We start from the raw sequence: 6,135 nt of genomic DNA, 5'->3' as shown, positions 1-6,135 counted from the left end.
ATGAAATGCAATTATATTCTCTAAGTACGTGACTTAGAAATGAGATTATGAGAATAGTATCAATATTCCTAAAGGTCTCTAGTCGAGTATTATTATTTGTTAGGTCCCAATTTGTTTGTAGAAGGGGGGGTTGAATGCAAACAATACCGTTTAGTCGAATAAAATGCGGAATAAAATTGTGAAACAAAATTCAAGTTAAATAAAACTTTTATTAAACTTGAAAGGTGTTACAACTACGGTATCGGTTACAAGGGATTAATCCCAAATCAATTATTACAAATTTAGAATAAATTCGACATGAACTTTTTCTATTTTTGTAATTAAAAGATCAAATGCTAAATGCGATTTGAGATTAAGTTCTAGGGATTTTAATCCGCTAGATTGATACACAAGAACAAGATAAGTATTTCTAGTTGATTGGATTTAACTTTAAAATCTAGAAATTGATCTTGAAGTTGCAGAAGAGATGTAATATTTTTCTGCTTCTTTTTTCTTTTTGTTCTTCTGTATGTTCTGTTTGATTGCTTTCTGTTAGTGGTTATGAATTGGATGCTTCTTCTTCTTTTAATCAACACAGCCGAGATTAATGAACTGGTATGACAATCCTTTGTCCAATAAGACTTTCGGTGTGACAATCTTTAAAGCTAGCAAGACAATTAAAATGAACTAGCAAGACTTTCGGTATGACAATCAATTGTCATACCGATTGTCATAGTAGTACAAATGAAATTGTCTTACTGAATTAATAAGTGATTTTAATCTAAATAATAATTTTATCAAGACAGTCAACTGAATTAGCATGACTTTCGGTATGACTATCAATTGTCATACCGATTGTCATACTAGTACAATTAGTTATCTTTTTAGAATTAAAACAGATTTTAACCAATTAAAATTCTGTAAATCCTTAATATTAATTCTAAATTAATTAATCAATTTAATTCAATTAATCAATAAATTAATCCTTGCAGATATAATTTATTTTCTTAATTAAATTATATGACTTAATTAATTAATAGAGAATTAATACTAACCCTGAGCAGCATCCATTCTTCTGACAATCTTCTGAAAGTCACTGAGACTTATGAATCAATTCCGCCACTTCAATGCTGACACTCGATGTACTGTCTGGTTCATGAGTGACTAACTTTGGTGACGTTTCTTCATGTCTTGACTTTGATATTCTGATTGAATCCTTGTAATAAATGATACCATGACGAGATCTCTGTCACTTGATTAAATCCACGATCTTGATTTATATCACTGAGGCATGATCAAATTCTTGAACTTCTTCCAGTGAATCTTCAAGTCTGCAGATGAACAATGTTTCTTTATTCTTTGATAGATGTTACTTTGTGAGATCTCTCTGATGATAGATCCACTATTTACTTATTACATTCTTATTTGAGTTGAGTTAAATACTCGAATAAACGAGTAGGCTATGACATATGCCTTTCAATCTCCCCCTATTTGCTTGTTAGACAATAACAACAAATACCTAGAGGATAACTCAACTAACAAATAAGAAAAAGATATAAACAGTAATGTAAAGTAAATAGCAGAAAAGTTCTGGATTATATTTAACATTTTCCAGATTCCAAATGAAATTTACAAGTGAATACAAGATAGATGTTCCTCTAGCCTGAACATATAACTACATTAGACTATCTTGATTCATAAAGCTCTAATCATATTACATTGAGTTTTGAGCTAATTGACTTCAGTTGTCTTCTCTTCTGACTTCACCTTCTTCTAAATCTTGAAGCAATTCCTTGTCAAAGACACGATCCTTTTCTGAAGTGAAGCTTGCAGGTCTGACTGGTTGAACTCCAACTGACTTCAGCTTATTCTTGAGTTGATTGTACCTTTTAAAATTCTTTTCACAATAAGCTTGAATCAAGTCAGCAGCTTGAGTCTTCAACATGGATGAATATCCAGCAGTTCTCAAATGATGTTCCATCCAGACCAGATGCTTAGCTGAGTAGTCTTTAAGAGATTGTACATCTAGCTGACAGATTTGAAGACAATCAGACTTAAAGAATCTCACCTGATGAGGATTGTTGACCACTTGAGGACTAGCCCTGCTGGCAAACTCTTTAAGCCTTTCTCGAAGAACTTCATTCAATTCTGAGCTTCTTTTGACTTTGTTTAAAAGAACCCAAATCTCTGACAAAGAACGATTCTCAAATAGATGAAGTGACACCTTGAATGATCCTTCACTCTGACAATATACAAAAATGCTCATCTCATTTAGGGATCTATCAAAAGCAGCTGTGATCCTTGAGACTTCAGTTTTGATAGCATTCATGTACATGTCATTGTTAGGATTTGAGATTTCCATCTTGTCAAGAAGATGTAAGAACTGCCTATCATTGTTAGTGCTCAGCTGAGGCATATCGAGTACTCTCCTAGCTTCATCCCATTTTTCACCAATTTTTAGTCTGACATCTCTTCTCCTTTCTTGAGCCTTAATGTCATGAAGACGTTGCTTTTGAAGAGTTTCTGTTCTTTGTATGTCTTTCCTCCTGTCAATGATCTGAGAGACCTTCTTGAGTTCAGCTTCTTTTCTTTTCATCTCTGACTGCTCCTTCTGAAATTCTTTCTCAAACATAGGATCCACTGTATCTTCCTCTTCCCAATCTTCAAAATCACTTTCCTCTTCAGCTTCAAATAACCCATCTTTATCTTCCTGAACTGGTTCAGTGGGAATGTCAAAAATATCAAAGTCATCCTGTTCTCCACTGTAGTAGACATCATCAGCCTTTCCTTTATCTCCAGCAGAGGTATCTTTTTCCTTCCCTTTGGCACTACTCCCTTTCTTCTCCCCCTTAGTTGAGGGATCCTCTACTGACCTTCCTTTGGAACTTCCATCACCTCCAGAGCCTGATCCTCCACCAGACGGTCCTTCAAAATAAGCTCTTTGTTCTTCATTAGGGCAATGAGAATTCTTGATCATGTAATATAGGTGCTTCATCCCTTCATTGAGATGTTCCATGCCCGTCTCTATCTTTAGAAATCTTGAGGAGTCCAGTGAATGATTCATCTCAACGAGGTCTTCAAGAGAAGTCATTCTTGTATGTAGAGAGCAGAAGTTGGATATGTCATCAGCTGATAAAGTTGGAGTGTCCTGAATAGAATTGAGCTTTGGTATTACAGTAGTCTTTAGATCTGAGATGTCATTCCTTATGATTGCAAGCTGATTGTTGACAGAGGTGGAAGAAGAAGACCGTTCAACCACTTGTGCTTTGAATGCTTGAGCTTCAGCTTGACTTTTAGCAAGTTCTTCTTTTAGGGCAGCAATCTGAGCTAACAGGTTTATAGTATCAGTGTCTGTGTGTGCTCTCACCTGAATTTCACTCGTGTTTGGTTCACTCATCTCACGTGCATGTGTTTCTCTCAATATAATTGCTCGTGAGGAGTCTTCCAGTTGCTGTTCTTCTATACCTGCATTAAAAATCACCCTAGCCTCTTCAAGAGAGGTCAGTGGTGGTGCAATGGGAATTCGCGAGTCCCGATCCTCAGTCAATACTATCAAATCTTTTGGAATAGATGTCTGAATTGCTTCAGGGATAGATTGACCGAGTTGCCCTCCACTTTCTCCAGATAAATCTGCGAGTGGAGAATCCCATAAGGGAGCCAGAGGTGTTGGATCTGGGAGGGGAGAAAATGACTCTATTAAAGGTGGCTGAGAGTCAGATTTTCCCTCAGAAGCATGTGACTGCTCTTCTGCCGTAACTATGGCAGACACTGTAACCGACTCTACGTGCACTCCTCGCTGTGTGTCCTGAGTATGATCTGGGGAAGTGTATGGTTCCATTGTGAGTAATGGAATTGTGCTTGACTCAGTACAAGATGCCATGGCCCTATGGCGAATTTCAATAGATGCATCCTATTGAGAGAATGCCTCTAGTAACTGTTCATTGGCCATTTCAAAGTCCATGTCCTGTTGGGAGGACAAGGATGGGCTTTCAGATGCCTCAGAATATGTTCTTCTTTTCTTAGGAGGAGGCAGAGCTGAGGGTTCACTCATATTTAACAATGTACTACTTCCTAGTAACCTCCTGGGTAACATTTTAGACAGTGGGGGAGAGGTTGAGATAGAATGTGACTCTGTGTTTGGCTCTATGACCTGGGATTGAAGCTGTGGTTCTACAACTTCATGGTCAGCCCTATCAACCACTGGGGGTCTTTCAACAGAAGTAGGAAGAGAGTGAGAGTGAGGAATTACTACCTGTAATGGAAGAGCCTGGGTGGCTTGAACCACTGGAGGTTGAGGTTGCTGTTCATGGCCGGGAAGATTGAAAATAGGTAAGGGAATATAATTGGCCATGAAAGCAGATACAAGTACTGGAACTTGCATAAATTTGAAGGTTGTGTCTTGGCGAGTGTAAATCTTTTTGCTAACTGGAGGGGGTTCGGTTACCGCAGAGTTAGCAAAAAGGGCTTTGTGTTCAGGTGTGAGTAGATGATCTGCTATAAGCATGAGAAAACGAGCATAGTAACATGATACCCTACGATTTGTAGAATGATCACGTAAAGCAGAAGTTAGACGTCTCAAGAGAATGGGAAAAAGTAGTTTACCAAAATTGATCCTTTGATTGAAAACAACCGCAAGACCAATATACTGCAGAGTGGAAGTGATGTTATGAAAATTGGATTTTGTGCAGTTGGCAAACACTTTGGAAAGTGTATCGAAGAAAATATCCCATTCAGACACCAAATTTGATTTAGAAAGTTTGGTTAAATTGATCACCCCCTGATAGTGAATAGCATTGAAAAAATTTGTGATATCATTTTCAGAGGGTAAATTACAGAAATTGTCTAGTGGAAAATTTAACGCACGATTGACGACTGTTTCATCAACTACATACTGTGTGTTTGCGACGGTGAATGAAAAAGATTTTGAATCATCGGCCACAGTAGAAGTTGTGCAAATCAGTCTAAGTAGATCGACGTTTAAAATCACATTTGATTTAATAGCAGAGCTAACAATCGAATGGTCATTTAAAAATCTAATCCATGGCTTAAATTTTTCAACATCACATTTTTCGGGATTAAAATAACCAACCTGATTATGCGCGACAATTTGGAAATTGAGAGCCATTTTTTAAAATAATAATAAGACACACGCTTTTCAGAATTTTAAGAATAATATTAAGAAAATTCGAATTAATTAAATTAATTTAATAATTCGAATTAAATTAATTATAATCGAAAAATTTAGACAGAAATGTATCTCGTTAAAATTCTTAACTCACAAAAGCAGTTGAAAAGCCAAAAGACACAAATCAGAAATTAAAATTAAAAATAAAAAGTTCAAAATCAACAACCACAAATTGAATTTGAAGGGGCAAATTGATTTTTATTTGATTTTGCATTTTTATATAATTTTTTTAATAAAAATCCAACAGCACCTCTGTATATATATACTTGTATGTATATATCACAAAGTGATGAATCAGTTTGCTGAGTAAAAACTCGAGCAAGGAAAGAGCAGTTCTAAGGTTTTGGTTCGAAGAGAGAGAAGAGAGAAAATTAAGAAGAAAAACTGTTCGATTTTTTTTGAAACGAACTGAACTGTTGAAATGGTTTAAAAAAGAACAAACAGATGCCTTTATATTACAGCTGGTATGACAATCCGGGATTGTCATACCGATTGTCATACCAGGCAAAAGAAGGAGAAAGAAAAACAATAGAATAAATACTAAAATTATAACTGGTATGACAATCTGATAGTCATACCGATTGTCATACCAGTATAATAATAAAAGGAAACTAATTATATATATGGTTTAAAACTGGCAAGACAATTGATAGTCATACCGATTGTCTTGCCAGTATAAAACTATACTGAATAACATAATAACAAAATTTGAACTGAAATGACTTTCAGCAAGACAATTTCAATTGTCTTGCCGATTGTCATACCAGCTTTAAACACAGAAACACACACATTTATAAATTTAAAAAGACTTATTTAACTTAGTAAAAATATTAGAAAATATGTACAAAATAGTAAAACTGAAATACAGACTTATAATATTTACAGAATTAATTATTTTTATTTCAAAAATAGATTTCTGTTGAATTTTAGCAAATAAAATTCATAGAAAAATATTTTTAGAGAAAATAAAA

The sequence above is a fragment of the Apium graveolens genome, chromosome 6 (assembly GCF_009905375.1).
Source record: "Apium graveolens cultivar Ventura chromosome 6, ASM990537v1, whole genome shotgun sequence".
NCBI lineage: Eukaryota > Viridiplantae > Streptophyta > Magnoliopsida > Apiales > Apiaceae > Apium > Apium graveolens.
Note: the sequence above shows the minus strand (reverse complement) of the source record.